Source organism: Psammomys obesus, unplaced genomic scaffold (genome assembly GCF_907164565.1).
Source record: "Psammomys obesus unplaced genomic scaffold, mPsaObe1.curated_primary_1811, whole genome shotgun sequence".
Classification (NCBI taxonomy): Eukaryota; Metazoa; Chordata; class Mammalia; order Rodentia; family Muridae; genus Psammomys; species Psammomys obesus.
The window spans coordinates 18,130,378-18,149,337 of NW_026596039.1; the positions used below are offsets into that span (position 1 = coordinate 18,130,378).

General features: G+C 51.2%; 1 protein-coding gene across 7 annotated transcripts in view; it reads right to left on the reverse strand.

Annotated features, from left to right (window-relative positions):
- Positions 1 to 18,960, reverse strand: part of Lingo1 (leucine rich repeat and Ig domain containing 1) — a 175,266-nt gene that overhangs the window by 51,422 nt on the left and 104,884 nt on the right. For 4 of the 7 annotated variants that reach the window (XM_055622310.1, XM_055622307.1, XM_055622309.1 and 1 more), the window contains exons 3-4: positions 14,999 to 15,185; positions 3,411 to 3,492 (exon numbers count right to left, since the gene is read on the reverse strand). The gene's annotated coding sequence lies outside the window, so the exon portion shown is untranslated. The remainder of the gene's footprint in view (positions 1 to 3,410; positions 3,493 to 14,998; positions 15,186 to 18,960) is intronic. The other 3 variants (XM_055622313.1, XM_055622311.1, XM_055622312.1) reach the window with 1 other exon arrangement.

The following is an 18,960-nucleotide window of genomic DNA, read 5'->3' on the forward strand; positions in this document are numbered from 1 at the left end:
CTTCCTGTTCCTGCTGACCTGCAATCCCTTGCTTCCTGTTCCTGCTGACATGCTATGTGTGCCTGTTGTCATGTTGTCCCAAGATTAGGACACTTCCTCTAGAAACATGAGCCAAAATAAACCCTCCCTTCTAAAAGTTGCTTGTGGTCATGGTGTATCACAGCAGCAGAAATGTAACTAATACAAATCCCTACCCCAATTCACACACTTCAGATGCACCAGAGGTTTAAATATAGTAAAAAATCTTATAAACAATCAGAAAAATGTTTAGGGCAGTTTAAAAAAAAAAAAAGAAGCAACTTTAGGGGGAAAGAGTGATATGTTAGACTATAGGAAAATGTTGAACTTTTGAGGGATTAAAATAAACCATACATTTAAATGGGGAAAAAAAGAAGTATATAAGAAACAACCTGTGAAAAACTATTTGGAACACAAATCAAAGAGTTAAATTGTGTAACCTTTCACAAATCAATAGGATGTCTTTCACCCCTAACCACTGAGGGGTCTCACTGAGTCACTCTGTCTCCCAGCCCACCTGACACAGGCTGGGAACTATCTTCCTTTGGCCTCCAGGAAAACACAGCCGTGCATCCTTATCTCACCGCCTGGACTCCTCAGTCTAGCTGTCAGGGTTTTTTCTCTCTGCTCCCAGCCTCTAACCAGAGGAGGTCCCGGGTGAGTCCTGGGTTTCTCTTCTGTCTTTGCTCAGCTCTCATTTAATCACAAGGCATCATAGTCTTTAAGCTGAAGACCAGATATCTGTGTCTCGAGACCAAAATTGTCCCAGAGCTACGGCCTTGTACCTCTGCCAACCCCATAGTTCCCCATGGAGGTCTGTTGGTGTTCATTCTTTACGTGTCCACATTCGTGACTGGAGCATAGGTATGCCGCTTGGGCCCCGTGCTCAGAAGGGCCCTGGGCTTGGTTAATGTTCTCCTGTCCCACATCACTTGGAAATTTAGAAAAATTATACAAAGGGCCATCGAATTTCACTTTGATCTTGTCCTCATATAGACCCATTTTTTTCCCACACCTTTCCATTCTCTTCACAGCTGGGTCACTTCCCTGCAGCTTCCCCTTTTCACTCTGGCTGTAAGTCAAGCTTCCCTGATCTGAAAATCCAGAATCCAAACTTCTGAGCTACTAACATGATGTCACAAGCATAGAAGTCTATACTGTGGGACTGGGGGTGTAGACCACTTGCCTGGCGCCCACAGAGCCTTGAGTTCAGTCCTGGGCACCAGGCATATCAGGCAGAGTGGTACATGCCTAGGATTCTAGCAGTTAGCAGTTGGAGGCAGAAGGATCAAGCCCTGATATTGTCCAGGCTCCTCTCCTACTGTGTGTATGCTGTGTTGTTTTGCCTTTTTAATTACTTAATGTGTAGGTGTTTTACTTTTATGTGTTTCTGTGCACATATGTGTGCAGTGCCCTGGAGTCCAGGAGAGAACAGCAGATCCCTGGAATTAGAGTTATAAGTAGTTGTGAGCCACCAAGTTGGTGCTGGGAATCAAACCTAGGTCCCCTGGAAAAGCTACCAGTGCGCTTAGCCAATGAGCTATCTTTTTCCAGTCCCTCCCATTGTTTTTTTTCTTCCTAGAACTCTTGTACACATACTGTGTTTCATGTTCCCATCTGCTTCTCCTCCATTAAAGCATAAGTTCCATGGAGAAGGCGTTTGGGGTCAGATCGGTTCACTGTTATGTTCCTAACCAAATCAGTGTTCAAAGCAAACAAGCCTCCTGATATCTACTGATAAATGGACATGGGTAGAGAGAAATGGGTAGAAGGCCTGGGAAGAGCCAGCTCACCAGCAGAGTCTTGGAAATGGCCAATGGATACGTACATTATCAGTGACTGGAGAAACGTAAAGTAAAATCACTTTCTCTCATCAGATTGGCAGGAGTGTAAGTGCCTGCCAACGATGGTAGCTGGGAAGGACGGTCCTGTGCACTGTCTGGGACTGTGAGGCAGTCCAGCCTCCCAAAAGGGTGTCTGGTTGTGCGGAACAGATCAAATGTGGAGTAGCACAGTCTCTGACTTGGGTAGACCCATTCCAGAGACATCTTGAAGGTCTCACAGTGCAAGCGTACACTGACAAACAAACCCAGAGGTTCCTTGAGTGAGGTTTATAAATAGTCAAATGCGGGAAACCACCTAAATGGCCCTGACAGGATTAATAATTGATGAAGAATTTACAGACCATCTACACAATGGATATGAGAGGGAAGATTTCCATAGATAAACATGGCTGGTCCACATGTTTGGCAAAAAATAGCATGATGAAGACATGCGCCTGGTATAACCACACATTTTTTAAAAAATATGTTTGCAAGCACAAAGGAAAAGGTCCATAAGGACAAACTTCAAATGCTTTAGCAGTGTTTAGTCTCTGGGAGGAAGGGCTCTAATGGCAGGCTTTCATTGCCCAGGTAGGCAGCTGGGTAGGAGACATACTACTTTAATATTGGGAAGATGCTTCTACCTAGGACAAAAACATCTTGGGTCTCTGCTAGGTAAAAGGATACAGAAGGAGGTCATTCCAAGGCCCCTGTATCCCTATCCTGTCTCATCCCTTAGCCTCTCTGCTCCACCTCACACCTCAGGCACTCTGGGCTCTTTCTATTCCTGATTCCCTTCTCAGCTCCACTCCTGTCTCACACTCTGTTCACAGGCACACAGGCCCAGCTCTACTCACCCCATGACCTCCTTAGCCTAGTTGTGCTATTATGAGGCAAAAAAGGACTTGCATTCTTTGCTTTGCTTTTCCAAGACAGGGTTTCTCTGTGTAATCCTGGCTGTCCTGGAACTCTCTCTGTAGACCAGGCTGGTCTTGAACTCATAGAGATCTGCCTCTGCCTCCCAAGTACTGGGATTAAAGGCATGCACCTCCACCACCTGGCCAAGAATCCTGCTGCATTCTTCAGGACCAGGACTGCAATCCCAGCCTCATAGGGCAGCCATGGGGGGCAGTTTGGGAGGGCAATGACTGTGACCTAAGTAGGCCAACTGCCTTGGCTGCAGGATGGCCAGAATAGGGGACCAACTGTACAGATAGGACATACCTAGGACTGAGGGAACACTTCCTCCAAGGAAGGAGCTGAGAACTTCCAGATAAGAGCTTGACTGTGGTACCAAAGATTCAAAAGCCAGAGTGATAGTGAAGAAGCTGCAGGGGCCTCCTGGGGTGGAGTACTTGGCAGGTGTGCATGGCACGCAGATCCCGAGTGCCATGCTGGGCCTCTCTGAGTAAGCACCTGAGAGAGGGACTTCAAGCCCTACATTGGATATCCCTTCATGGCAGGGGTTCAGTCACTGAGCACTGTCTTGGTCAAGACCCTGGTTCCCACACTGAGCCTTTGCACCCCAGGACAACACAGGCACATTGAGTTGCCTTGCTCTCTCCCTACCTGGCTCAGATGGCACAGGGAGTCAAAGGGGCTGCCAGAGGCCTGGGGAGCAGCAGCCTGCAGGTCTCAGCCTCAGCATACACTGTAGAGGAAGAATGGGAAGGTTAGTGTGACAAAGATGGGCTTTCAGCTACGCTGGAGTGGGTGGCCCTGGACAGCTCCTCACTGCCTTGCCCTCTGGGCTCCAAGCTACAGTCTAGGCTCTGGGCAGCAGCCTCCATCCCCATTCCCTAGCCCACCCTGAGTGACCACAGCCTAGGAGCACAGACTCCCTGTCCAGCCCTTTCTTCCCCACTGCCCCCTCGGTGTTCCACGGTCTGCCCACCTTGGCCTTATGGACACAGCACACAGAAGGACACCCTGTCACCCCTCCCCCGAACAAATCCTCTTCACCATTCCATGCTGTCCATGGAATCAACTCTGTCTCCCGCTCTCTGGAAGCTGCACTGGTTTGCCTCCAGCCCTTAGCACCCAGGCTTCTAATGTGCCACCCCACAACACTATCTGTGAGATCCCCACTCCTGCCTCAGCCTGTGGGTCTTTCTGGCTACTTCCTCCTTTGAGACTGACCTTCCTATACTGGTGACTCCCACCCTCCTCTTAATCATGGTCTCAGCACTGTTTCCCTTCCTCTCCCCTCACAGGCCATCACACTCAGGTCTCCGTCTCTCACCTATTCCTCAGTGGTACCCAGAGCATGGCCTTCAGGCCCTGTTCTTCTGCCTCAGCCCAGGTTGCATCAGTGCCTCTACCTAACTCCTCCTCAGCTAGGTTTCAGCCCAAGGCACTTCCTCAAAGAGCCCTTGAAGTTGTGGGGGCCTCCATGGCATGCTCCCTCTCCACATGTGTGTCACCTGCCCCTGTTTCAACAGTTCTATAGAACACAGTCGCTCAGGCACAGTAATCGAGGTATAATTAATGTGCAGTTCAGCTCACCCTTTCCACTGCACGGTTCTGTGACAACTGTATACAAGCACGCAGCCACCACCACAATGAAGGCAGAGAACAATTCTATCCCACGCCTCCATGGACTGTCCTTTGTAAGCAATGTCTCCTTAACCTCTGGTGACTATTGACCTGTTTCTGTCCCTATAGTTTTGCTTTCTCTAGTGTCTACAAATAGACTTCTATGTGGAGCCTCGCGTCTGGTTCTATTCCCTTAGCACAATGCATTTGAGATTTATCTGTGTTGTCTTATGTCAGAATCCCACTCCTTTTTATTGCTGAGTAGTATTCCATCATTTATCCACTCCACTCACCAGTTAAAGGGCACTTGTGTTGTTAACCAGTTTTTGTAGGCTATGAATAATGTCACCATAAATATTCAGATTTTTTTTTTCTTGCATGAGTGAAGCTGTTTCTCTCAGTAGGTACCTAGCATTAGCACTGTGAGGTTGTATGGTCAGCTTTCTTTGTAAGAAACCGCCATGTTTCTTCGCCAAAGTGGCTCTACCATCGTGCACTCCCATGAGGGAACTCTGAGTGTCCCGGTTGCTCGGGGTCCTCTCCGACACTTCACACTGTCAATTTGGCAAGGGACCAGGGCATCAATAGTGTAGCAGTCTCTCACGGGGGTTGTGGTTTGTGCCTCTCCCGGCCCCCAGCCTGCTGGCCGTGAGCACCTTCTCTTGTGCCTCCTTCATTTTCTAGCACCAACCTTATAGGAAACTTTCTTCTTAGCTTAATTGTTTTATTTTATTATGTGTGAATGTTTTGCCCAGTGTCCATGGCGGTTGGAAGAAGGAGTCAGATCCCTTGGATCTGGAGTTACAAATGGTTGTAAGCCTCTATGTGGGTGCTGGGAATCAAACCCGAGTCCTCTGAAAACCGCCATTGCTCTTAACCTCTGAGCCATGGCTCCTGCCTCCCGTTTAATCGATTACCCATTTGTTTTCCACCTACTCCATCAGTATCCAGTGCTGGATGGTGACAATGGCAACTGGCATCCATAGAGCCCTATGCACTGTTTTAGCACTTCGCAGATGCCAGCTCATTTAAGCCTCATAACCATCCTAAGAGAGACAGATGTTGTCAATAGCTCCCTAATTTGTTTCTTTGTGGTGCTGGGTCCCTGAACATGCTGGGCAGGCCCTTTACCCTAAACTGTACCACGAACCCTCCAGTGTTCTAATTCTGCATAGGAGAAAACAGAGACACAGAGAAGGAACCACCCACAGCCACACAAGTAACAAGGGGCAGAGCTGAGTTTTCACCCTGGTGTTCAGGACTCAGAATCAATAATCAGGACATTCCATGGACCACAACAGCCATGTAATAAACTCTGGGCAGGACAGACAAACAGGAAGCACAGCCTTGGCCTTTGTCGATCTAACAGTGACCCTGTAGTGGCCTTGGGAGCCGAGTGTGTTCACACAGGAAGGGCATGCTCTCTGCCCTCTATAGTCATCTGGGCTTGGGCCAGCAGGCTGTGAGTGACACTGCTGGACTCCCCCTGCTATCACCCCCCCACCCGCAGGTCCCGGAGGCCACATGGTGAGGCTGAAGGACTACAAGGTCCCATCTGGCGGTTGATCCCTGAGTGGCAGGGTGCACTCAAGCCTCGCCAGCTCACTGTCCTGGGGCTTGCGCTCCACAGTAACAGAGAAGAGAGTCGGGAGCACCAAGGCCCTTACTGGTAGAGCACAGACGCTGAGCCAGGTGACCGCAGCTTGGCCTCCCAGGATAGCTTTCTGTGAGGCAGAACTATGCCCCTGTGGACTATCTAAATAACTGAGGTTTGGGAGAGGCCACCACAGTTGCCAGATGTGGAGTTTCTTCTTCACAAGAAAGGTGCTCCCAGGCCTGACAGAGGGCTCCCAGTGGGGATATCCCGACATGGAGATGGGAGGTAGGAGTTGAGGCAAGGTGACAACGCCATGACATTGAGAGTCTACAAAGGGCCTGAACTTGACTTTAGGAAGTCCAGGGCACCCTGGGAGTGTCCACCCAGCCTTGGAACTGGGGCTAGTTTTCAAGAAGACTCCAGGTCCTCCATGATCCATTCAGCTGCCCAGAGTGGGTCATTGCAGGGAAGGAGAAACCCACAGGGCTTTGGTATGGCTAACTTAATTGTAGACTTATATTTCAAACTCATTGGCGCTTTACTTGGCAATTATCACTTTAGATATGGTGTGCTCCTGTGGGAGCATAGAACACAGAAGAGAGGCAGCCCACCTACCCCAAGATAACATTCACACTAGTGGCACTCAGTGAAAGGCCTTAAAGTTCACATAATCCCTGCCTCTTCACACTTTTTCTAAGACTTGAGACCCAGTAGAGGGGACTGTCCCCTCCTCAAAATAGCAGGTTCCCGCTTGGCTCCTCACAGGCAGTTAGAAAGACTTTCTAGGTCAACTCATCTTCTCGTGTGATTGGCTACCGATTTCCATGCATGCATGCACGCATGCCTCCATGCATCCATAGGCCAGCCTGGCTTTGAACTCCACTGAGGCATCATCTGTAAAGCAGCTCGCAGGGTTCTGAAATGTGGTGGAGAATGGAGATGGATGGGAGTGGAGGTTGTTTGAAGTGAGGACGCCCCTGGAGTGAGGGCAGGTTGAGTGGGACCCTAGGGGACCTGGAGACAGGAAACCTCTCAGAGGCTGTGGATGGATGGACTCTGTCGGATGTGGCCATTCAGGAGGGCCAAATGGCATCTCACCACCTTTTAATTTTCTTTTATGTTCATGGGTGTTTTGTTTGCATGTATGTCTATATACTACATGCATGCTATACCCTCACAGGCCAGAGGAGGGCACTGGAGTCCCTGGAGCTGGAGTTACAGAAGTTGTGAGCTGCCTTGTGGGTGCTCGGAATTGAACGAGGTCCGTGACTGGTGCTATTAAGCACTGTTATCTCTCCAGTCCAGCACCCCACACGTTTTTGGTGAAGGACAAACTGTCCTGGAAAACGGACACACCACCAGCAGCAACGGCCACTCTTTTCTTCCCGAGGTTTCCCTACTTGGGTGGGAAATCCAAAAATGCAAGATTAGGGATATCTGTGAGCACAGGCAGTTTCACCTGCTACAGGCCCAAGAACTCTGAGTTGAGACATGCCTTAGAGCACGGGATCTGCCCAGATGGTGTGGTGGGTAGCTGTGCCTTGGAGTAGCCGTGCATTCTTGATTCTGATTCCTGACAGGGATTCTTTCTAGGGTCAGATTTCAGGAGTGGCCTGAGGCTAGAGCAGCTGGGCTGGGTCAGCTCAGGCTGCGTGCAGCTGAGCACACTCACAGCGTGAGGGCTGTCACCTTGGAGTGGGAGGTCTCCTTCTCAGAGACTGGGCCACGGTAGATGAATGGACAGGCTTGTAGGAAATGCCTGACTGGAGGGGCCTCAAGAGAAGCCCCAGAGGGCACCTTAACTGCCCTCCTTTGATTTTTTTTTCCTTTCCTGCCAGATTGGGCTTTAATTCACAGTCTGGCAAGGGTTTGAGACCAAAAGCAGAGGACGAAGCTTCGAAGACAAATGCTGACAAGATTCTTAGGGGGATGGGGAAGCAAAGGAATGAGGTTGGTGGAGGAGGGATGGTGGAGGGAGAGGAGGAGGTGAAGGCAGAGCCAACACAAAGGCAAAGGGTGAAGCCATTGCCAGAACCGTCATCACCATCGTCATTGCCACCACAGATGCACCAACAAGCCCCTGTTCTAGGCGCACTGACTCACACTGCCCACAGACGCCCGAGGAGTGGGCACTGTGATCCTCCACTCTCAGGATGGAGGCCGGAAGGACAGAAAGATGGAATGTCTCAGAAGAGCAAGGCCACACATCAAACACAGGCTTCATAATTGTCCTTAAGAGTCCCCGATGATTCCAGTTGGTCACAGTAGAAATGAGTGGACGACCGTGGCAGGAATTCTATGGGGCGGGGGAGGCTGGATCAGAGTTTCTTAAAAAAAATTCTTTGCACCATTTAGTGCCTCTATGACCCTCAGTGAGTAACATGATGTCTCTAGGTCTAGTTCCTTATGGAGGACCAAGTTTCCTAAGGAAATAGGGGAGGAAGGGGAGAAGGGAGAGAGGAGGAGAGACAGAGACAGACAGATGGGGGAGAGAGACAGAGACAGAGGGGGTAGTGGTGATACATATATTCCACAAAAGTAAACACCCCCTCCAGCCAGGCCACAGTATAGATGCAACACTATCCAGAACCTCTGAGCCTGTACATGACACACATATGTGTGTGTGTATGTGTGTGAAGCATGTGCTCATGTGTGTCTTCATGTCTGCCCTGCAGAGGTGAGAACCCATATGCATCACACACATTTCCCTCCCTAGTCCTATGCCCTACCAATAGTGGAGGTGGTACCAGCCACTCAGCCGTCAAGCCAGACACCATGCTCTCCCTGTCTCTCACCATCACATCCTGTCACCATGGCCAGTCAGCTCTAGAACAACCTCTTCAAGCTCTACCTCTCCCTCATCTCCCACTGCCTTGTCTGGCACAAGGGCCCAGTCCAGCCAGAAGGACCATCCCAGTCACACCTGACCTTGTCCCTGTTCCACTGAGAAAGCCTTACAGGAAGTCTCTCAAGCTAGACGTGTGCCTCAGAGGCACAGGGCAGCCTGATAGACTTGACTAAATAAAGATGTAAAGCCTCACCATGGCCAGAGATGCCATAAACAGAGCTAAAAAGACAAACGGCTGGCTAGGGAGAATATTTCCAACACAAGCAACAGACCAAAGCTTGACCGTTCCTAATGTGCTAAAAGCTCCTTTATATCAATAAGAAAAAGGCAAAAAGAAAAGAAAAATGGGCAAAGGATCTGAACAGTCAACTCACACAGGAAGACGCGCCCGTGGCCAATAACCACATGAAAAGATGGCCTCGTTGGGAAGGCACAAAGTGAGCGCTGGAACCACAGTGAGGCATTCTTCTAGATTGGCAAAAATTAACAAGACTGAGTGTGCTGGGCTGGAAGGCGGTGGGGTGGCCACTCCCTCACCAAGGACAGGCAGGCGCTGGCCTTATCTTTCAGAAGAGCGATGGAGCTGTCAAAACCTAACATCTGCACCCCCTCCTGCAACTCCGCCCTAGAAATCCATCCTAGGGAAATGCCTACGCGTGTCAGGGAGACACACACAAGGATAGCCACCGAAGCACCGTTTGCAAGAGTGAAGAACAGTAGACAGCGTGAGCATCTATCAACCAGGGACTGTTACACAGATCACCCTGTGTCCAAATAATGGAATACTAGGCAACGATTAACAAGAACACTGCAGACCTGTGCCGTGGCGTTGACAGATGCCCCCACACACTGGTAAGTGACACATAGGGCTTGAAGAATGATAGGCAGATATGATTCCGCTTCTTTACTAAAGTATGACACAATAAACAATGCTTGTAAAGGCACAGGGAAAATTCTAGAAGGAGACACACCTGACCACAGCAGCAAGGCATTGGCAGAGGAGGTTTTGGGGCAGAGGGGACTTTCTCCTACAAGGGTGCAGCTCTTTGCCTTTTTTTTTCCTGGAATGTCCCCGCCTCCCTATGTGCCTCACCTAGTCCCTTTTCATGCTGCTGCTCCTATGTCCCCATCTTCTGAAACCCTTCCAAAGTGCCACCCCCAAAATACCTTTATGGGGCCTTTGCAGCGAACGCAGTAGGTAGAGAGCATGCACACTGTGTCCTGAGTGCACAGCAAGCCTGGCGCTTGCTGAATCACCCCTTCGTGTCGCAACCATCTACAGCAGGCCCGTCATCAGCTCTTTAACAGAAGAGGAAATCCAAGCCAGAGAGGTTGCAGGATCTGCTCATGATCAGTGTCCGTCAGCCAGGATTAGGAGAACCCAGACACTGCCCTATGTGGTCCACCGCCTCAGCAGTCCAGGCCGGGATTCCCTGCTTCTGGGCCTGCTCAAACCTTAAGACTTGCCTAAGAGGCCCTGATGCCACCTGTCTTGATATTTTCCCCACAGCTGGGCATGATGGGAAGATTCCCAAGGAAGTTTACTGAAGCAGGAAGCCGGCAGGCACCCAAGAAAGCACCAGATGGAGAAGGATTGGACCCTGTGAGGGACACACTGAGCCAGGACAAAAGAGAAGACATGGACACCAGAAGATGGGATGATGGGTGACCATCATAGGGGACCTCAGCTACCTCTTGTGTACCTATTGTGTGGCATGATCTGAGGACAACTGGCCTAGGAAACCAGGGACAAATAATATCCTCAGCTCCCCATGTGGCTGATATATTAGAAGGGCCCAAGAGCCCAAGATGTAGGCAGGCAATAGCTGTGAAATGGTGTCCAAGGGAAGTGCCTGGCCCTGGGCCCACAGTCAGGGGCCACGGAGGAAGAATCTGGGCCTCAGTCTGGAAGGCTGCTGGGCTGTGGGTGGAAGAGGATGACAAGAGGCACGCACAGAGCTGGCACACCGAGGCAGGGCTGGCTGGGAGGAGAGACATGCAAAGCCTCAGGGAAGAACCCTGATTCCGGCTGGAGGACAGTCAGGGTGGAAAGCCATTGGATGTGGCAGGGTGCTGGGGACCCTTGGAAAGGGATGATGGTGGAGGAAAACTCTGGCAAGGGAGGAAGTGGCTTGATGGAGGATCTGAGCAGATGGGCCTCAGGGGATCTGACCTCAGCCTGGACCTGGCTTCTGTACTCCTAAATGCAGAGGGTTAGGAGACGATTGAGGGTAAGTGGACCACTTGGATACTGGTCTCCCTGGGGTGCCTGTTGTGAAGAGTGAGTGGGCTTGGACAAGCACACACCCTTCAAGGCCACCACCCCAGGGAAAGTGTGAAGTGTCTATTCAGGGAGACAACTCGAGATAATGTGACTTCAGATTCTGTCTTAGTGTGGCTTTGGAGGCAAAGCCGGTGACCCCGGGCAGGTCCATGTGTCACTCTCTCGGTCTTCCTTTTCTCAGATGGATGGCTTTCATACTCCTAAATGCTCAGGGATGAGCATATGAGGGAAATGGGGGTGAGGAGATGCAGAGGGGTGGGGTCTAGGAGGCAGAGGAGGCAGAGGATGAGGGCAGAGGACCACCCCTCCCTCCACCCCATGCTCTGAGCTATGGTCAGGTAGCTCCATAACCCACCCCTGCCCAGCTGAGGCTCCCCTCACTTCCCCAGGCCACAGACCCAGCTCTGGATGACTGTGGTGGCTCAAGGCTCTCTGACTGGCTCCACTAGGTCCTGCTAGTGCTCAGCTGTGTCCTTCAGGTGGTAAGAAAAGAACACCTGACAGCATGCCCTCAGAGTGAGCGAACCCTAGTGTGTAGGCCGAGAGGCCACAGGCCCAGCACACAGTGGCTTGGCCTGGCCATATTCAGACGAGCATCTCCGCACAGAGCCCTGCCTGTCTCCAAACCTTCTAGGAAAAGAGCACACATGGCTTCTTAGTAAGGTGCCACTACCAGCCCAGTGCCAGGCACACCGCCAACCCTCCCTAGTGGGAGTACCTTGGCTCACTGTGAGGGTCACAGCTAGTCCCGAGGAAGAGCCATTTACCCAGGAGGGGGCTAGCCTCTCACGGGCACCTTCCTCTTTCTCTTCCTTTCTCTGCTGTCCCCACCTCCAGTCCTCCACCTCCTACCTGCTCCAAGCCAACGCTCTAAACACAGATCCATGGATCACCCCAGCCCCAAGGCCGCCCCCACCTCAGCTCTGATCACTCAGTGCTGTTGTTCCTGTTGTTTTTTTTTTCCACCTCCCCCACAAGCCCTGTGGGCAGGGACCATGTCTGATTCATCTGGGCCGTTCTGAGCAGGGTCTGGCACGGGAGTCCTGCCCACAGGTGGCAGAGCTGGCAGTGGGGATGGACAAACAGGGCCACTCAGTCCTCCCACCCAGCCCCCGTTCTTCTGCTGGAAGATGCTCCACTCTGCTTGGCTTGTATGAGTCTGGAGCTAGCACAGTGAAGACACTGAGTCCTTGGGACTCCTCACCGCTGCCTCTGGCCTGAGACCGATCCTCTCAGCTGTTCTTCTGTGACTAGGCCTATCTATCCAGTGTCCACCCCACATAACAACGGGGTAGCATTCCCAGACCCTCTGCCTCAACCATGGGCAAATGGCAACAAAGGTGACTCCAGGGGGAAGTGCTCCCTTGAAAACACAACAAAGAGGACCAGTCTTCTGGAACAGATGCCCAGGCACCCTGCTCTGTGGGTCACTGGGGTCACCGTGAACCCAAATCCACTTATCCCTGTCCACTGTCCTCTGTAATAATCCACTCCCTCTGTTACCACAGCTGGCTGAACCTGGGTCTGGCTGGACATAGAGGAGAAGGTGCCATCCTCAACCCCCTGCTATCAAGGTGCTGGAGTCCCTCCTGCATCCCTCTGTTATCGTTTTGCTTTGTATTTACACCTGCTTTGCTACCTCTCTTGTCTGAATGTCACAAGGCTCAGAGTTGTCTCTTTGAAGGTGAGGACCCCTGCTTACTCGGCCCTCACAGGGCTCAGAAACAAGCACTGAATGAAACAAGCACGGGCCTGAGCAGGCATCACTTCTGAGGGCAGCTGGGCCAGGGTCGGGAATGCCACCACCTTCAGCCCCTACTTACTTAGCCAAGTCTCCCACTGTCTGCCAGTTGCTCTCAAGCGCAGGGTCAAGTTGGCTTGCTGGCAAGACACACAGCTCTCATTTTAATTAATTAAAGAAAAATCTAATCACTGCATTAAACTTCTCATTACTCCACTTGAATACCCGTTAAGTAAATTTAATTACCAGAGGATTGGGTTTCCAGCCTCTTTCATTAGCTTCTGATAAGCCAGGGAGGGAGGAGACGACTGGGAGCAGAACAATGCTCTTCTCAAGCCACAGGGTACACAGTGAGCACAGGACAGGGCCCCCATGGTCAGGCTTTGCTGTCTGTCTTCTTGGACATGAGCCTGGACCACCCTCTTCCCCAGCTGACTCTAGAAAGGTCAAGAGCCAGCATTTGTCTGCACTCAGCAGAGTGCTTCACTTTCAGCCCTTCTTGGTTATCTCTGCCCTGCCTCTTTCCTAGGGTCTGAGGCTGCTGGGAACAATGACAGCAGCACAGCTTAAAAATAAGAAATCAGGACAATGGGGCAGGGGAGGTGAGAAGGCAAAGCCAGGAACAGGTTTATTGAACAGTTGTGTCCTGGAGGCTCAGTAGAAAGAGCTACAAATTGCCTGTGATCTTCCTAGTGGTCAAGGCAGAGCAATATACTTTGGCACTGATACAGTAACCAATGGAATGTTTAAGAGGAAATGCATACTGGGTCTCTGTCTTCCTACACGGAACACCGACCCTTGACAATAACCACTGGCTGGAATAGCAAGGAGAGGCTCTCTGGAAAAGAAGAGACCTGCAGTGGGCCTTGGAAGATGGGTAAGAGTGAAGAACAAGGAAAGACATAAGAAGGGCAGAAAAGAGATGGGTTACTGGGGACCAGGCAAAGGGGACAGCACCCCCAATCTCCCATGGCTAGAGAGGCCTATAGCAGCTCACTGCTCCTCTTCTCCAGAGAAATACCCTTCAAATAGGCACCCCTTGACTGAGCAATGCTGGGCTCTGGGGTCAGTGGCTGGCTAATGCAGAGTGAAGAGCCTGGTTCCTTATCCAGGTGTGGTTCTGAATTAAGCTGCAGGACTGACTGGACTTTACTCAAGATCATGGCCATGCTACAGCCCCACTTCTTCCTCAGTCTCCCTTTTTCTCCCCCTCTTCTCTGGAGACCCTGTCCTCTGCAAAAAGACCTTGGCTCAAGCCCAGCTTTTAGGAATTCTGACCAGCATGCTCCTCCAGAAGATCATTCCAAGTCTGAAGAAAATGCAGATGTCTCAAACTCCCCCAAAATAGGGAGGGTAGGAGAGGAAGAATATCCTGAACTCCTCCTGCCAGGTGCCAGGTGGCTCTCTCAGTGGTCCTGTCAAGTAAGGAAACTAAACCCAGACAAGAGGTACAGAGACTCATCTGAGGACCCACATCACGCTCATATCCATTTGGAATGGCTTCAAGCTGGCCAGTTGGGCACAGTCTGTCTGCAATGACCATTTGTTATTTGTTTCTGTCAGGTGTAAAGTCTCTGGTCTCCTGCATCAAGGTTTCAAGATTTCTTTGAGAAACAGCCTTCTCTCCATCCTGGTTACTTGCCTTAAAAAAAAAAAAAAAAAAAAGCCAGACCCTGGCCCACTACACCAGCAGTGTCTTCAAGATCTGTGGACCCAGTTAAAAGGCTCAGGATAATTCAAATCCTGCCACTGAGGACCAAGAGATCAATTCTAGAACTTCAATTTGTTTTATCATGAAATCAGATTTCTTTCTTCAACCCTAGACTTAAGTCTAGAAAGACACTAACCCAGATTGTGTCAAATGCCTCTAAAATGCAGCTGTTACCAAGAAAGAGGCATGAAGGGCACAGCCAGAAGCCAGAGTCTTTTCACATTGTCTGAACCACTGGCTCAAGCCTTGCTTGCAGCCTACACTACCACTAGACACCACTGGCTACATGAGCTGCCCATTTCATTTTACTGAAACAGCCTGTCCCCAACCCCTACCTATAATTCTGATAAGAAGTGCTCAAAAAGTGCCCTTTCTTCTGCAGGGCCGAGAGCCCTCAGGTATCTTTAGAGCTGGCAGAAGGGGGGATTGGGGTGCACCTACCGTAACTGTTCCAGTGCTTGACTGAGCCCCGAAGCACAAGAAGCACACACCCCAGGCAAGGTGGGGACAGGAATGACCTTCTCAGCTTGAGGCTAGTGAGGGCTGGACAGGGTCAGAGCCCGGAGAGTTGGACAGGAGGCTAAGCAGCCCTCAGACTCAAGAGAGCCAGGAGATTGCCTTAGGATTCCTAGAAAAGAGGAGAAACAGGACAGAGCTGTAGGGGTCTTATGAGGGACAGAGGGGTTGGGTGGGGATGGGAAGTGGGCAGCAGTATTGGACTAACAGGGTAAATCTGAGGTGAGACCAGCCAGGTTGCCCTTGCTTTCTTAGCCTGGCATCTTATTTCTATTCTAGGTTCCCCAGGCAACAACAGGAGGACCTCTACATAAGGGGAGCCAGGCTTCCTAGCACCCTCCTGTCTGAGCAATCAGAAAGCCACAGGCTGTACCTCCACACTATACTACTGACCCATTCTTGGCTGTGGGCACATCTAGGGACCCTAGCCTCTGCCTCACCTTCTCCAAGCAGAGACTACGAGGGACAGGGTGTAATGACCCCACACAGAGACTTTCCAGAGCTGCTAGCCTTTGGCAGATCACCTCTTCTTCAGTCAACTCTGGCTTCAAGCTTAGAGCTGTTCCTTTTGTCCTGGCTCTATAACAAGATCTGAAGACAGAGGCCCAGAATCGTAAGGTCACAGCTGACCAGGGCTCACTAGGCCCAGGAAGTTCCTCCAGACGAGCATGCCCAATAGAGTGCACTGAGACCAAAGACCATGTGTGCTCCATGTCAGCATGGTGGTGGCCGTCAGGGACCCATACATGTAGATATGTGCACAGTGACGCTGACTGATTGATGTGCGCGAGCGTGTGTGTGTGTGTGTGAGAGAGAGAGAGAGAAAGAGAGAGAGAGAGAGAGAGAGATGATTCTCTCCTCCTGCTGTAGCATTTGGGGACGGAACTCAGATGGTCAGTTTTCACAACAAGCCCTTTTAGCTTTGAAGTCGTCAACCTGGCCCATTTTGTTTTCACATTTCACAGGTAGCTAGTGGCTGCCATATTGGACAATACAGCTAGATCAACTGTTGTTTAGCTAAGCTACAGTCCATGGAAAATCTGAGATTCTGAGAAGGGAAAGGGTTTGCCCAAGGTCACACAGTTAGACAGTAGAAAAGGCAAAGCCATAACCCAGCTCCTTCAAGCCTACTCTTACCTTTCCGGGAGCCCACCGTCCTTCTCATGAATGGTCTTGGGCGTGCCCATCACACCACTCTAGTGTCTCACAGTTTTAAAGCCCATGCTGCTGCCCTAGCTTAGCGTGCCAGGCCACTCTCAAAAGGGTCCACCTGTCCAAGCCACTGCTCCTCGCCTACCTGTCAGACCCCTGACCTAGCAGCCTCAGAGATGTCCTTGAGATTGCCTGAAAGAAAACGTTTCCAGAGAGAAAACCTGTTGGGCACAGAACCGGTCTCTACCTAAACATTAAAAGCAAGACAACACGGAGGCTCCCAGCAATAGATAGGACTCAGCCATTAGAAATAGCCAACAGACTGACTGGAAGTGATCGTACAGCAATTATGCCCTGACAGGAATGGGGAGGAAAACAAGAAAGGGAGGAGGGCAGGGTCAAGGCACACAAGGGCCTTGTGGAGGCCACGCGTCCCTGCTGGCTCCACCTGTGCCGCAGGATCTTGCTTCCAGATCACAGGCCCGAGGTGACAGGTGACGGCTGAGGCCTGAAGAGCCACACGTGACTCTGGCCCCACCCTAGAAGGGTAACGTTGAGGGCTGAAACTTGGCTTCCTTTCTCCAAGGAAAGACTGCTCCATTTGGTTCCCCTGCCAGGATGGTGGCCTTCAAAGTGAAGGAGGGACTCCTTTCACGGGTCAGAGAAGGAAACCAAGGCACAGAGCAAGGAAACCATCCCTAAGGTCAAGAGCCACTTGTGCCTTGTTCTTTACAAGAAAAGTCTAAGGGGACAAGAAGGGAACCGCCATAGCCTTGGCATGATAGAATTGAGGTGGAGTGGGATTTTTTTTTTTCTTCTCATTTTTATTTCATGGGGAAAATGCATAGCAATTGAAAGCTGGGAATTCAAGAAATAAATGGATCAAAGAAAGTTCTTGAAAACACAAGGCCACACACAAAAAGATGAAAACATATCCAATTGACGCTGCCACTGCATCCAGGGACCTTGACTGTGAATGTAGTCTGCCTCGCAGCAGCGAGATGCAGGCAGCTCTCCCAGCAGCTTCCCGGCCTGAGCTGATACTCCAGGAGCAGAATGCCAAGGTGAACTGCCATCCACACCTGAATCTCCCCCTCCTCACTAGCGCTGGCATAGATGGCCTCAAAGGCCATGGCCTCCAGGCAGCCAGCATCAGTTCATAGGTGGAGTAGTGAAGGCCTGAGAGGTGAGAGACCTCACAAGACTGAACAGGAAATGCACCCCTACACCTGTGGCCCCCCCAATGCATGCAGAGCTCAGTTCAGGGCCTCCTAAGCCTGCTGTTAAAAGGGCAGATGATTTTACACACTTTACACACACACACACACACACAGAGTCATCACTTGCCATGTAGCTGGCTTCATCATCTGCTCGTGCCTTTATCTGTTTCTGCATTACTTGTTCATTCGCGAAATGCTTTTGAGGAAGTACTAAGGGCTAGGGGTGCTGTAGGTCCCGGCAATGAACGAGGGCATGGTGCACGAGGGCGGGAGGACATGAGATAGATGGGTCTGGCATTGTCACGCAGCCGGATGATAAGCAGAGAAACAAGACACTTCCTATGAGAGACAAGCTCAGTGACAACCCTAACATCCAGCTACGGGGGTGGGGAGGGGCAGCACAGGACTGTGCTTGCTCTAGCCAGGGGGTCAGGGGAGGTCTTCCTGAAGGGTGTCACAGCTGAGCTTCTCCTTCAGGAAGTGAGGCTGAGCAAGCCTGAGGCACCGAAGGCCAAGATGGGGGCTTTGGCTCTCATCCCAAAGTGCAAGAAAAGCCACTGGAGGGCTTTAACCAGATAAATGGAATGGTGTTTTCTTCATTGTTAAAAGTCCCCTCGAGCTGCCAACTGGAGCCTGGCTGCTCCCCCCGGAGGAGCAGGGGGGCAGTGGGCTGGCTGTCACAGTCACCCAAGGAGGAGGAGACAAGACTGGAGAGTGCCAGGGGGAGGCGGCCGCCTCAGCAGCACCAACAGCAGTTGTCTGCTGCCTGGGATGAGGAGGCGGGGTAAGGAGACAGGAGGAAGAGGGTACATCCACAGACACGTGCTGCTCTTACAACTAGACCACCGGCTTAAAATAACTCTGAAAAATAACGAGCAGATGCGACACCCATGGAGCCACCCACCCCTCCTGAGTCTCAGTTCTCTGGGGGTGGGGGGCATCTTCCTTCCTGATCCCCCTTTCTGTCTTTTCATCCTGTTCAGGAACACAGGATGGAACATAGTGGGCCTCACTCTCAAAGTGACAGAGGACAAGCCAGTCCTCGGACAGGACCAGATGGGTGGCCCAGAAGAGCCCCAGCAGGGGCCTGCTCAAGACTATGCCAGCTGAGCCAGGGAGAAGAGGTGGGCAGGAGTGATGTAGAACTGTGGAGGGCTGAGGGCAGGGGCAGGGCGGGGTGGAACTTGGAGCTTGGTCGTGGAGCATCCTAGACTGGAGTTGCTGCTCTGCTCTGCACTGGCTGGCTTTGGGGTCTGGGTTGGTCATCTCATCTCTGAAGACTCTACTCCCTGACCTACACACACACACACACACACACACACACACACACACACACACACACACACACCTGCCACATCATCCCACCGGAAGTTGAATGGAGAGTCCTGAGAAGAGAAATATCAAGGATGGACACCTATAACTCTCAGCACCCAGCCCCTGTGGTTCCCTGCAGAAGGCTAAAAGGTCATCTGGGCTTGAGCTAGTTAGCCGTTCTAAAAAGAAGTTCTAGAAACG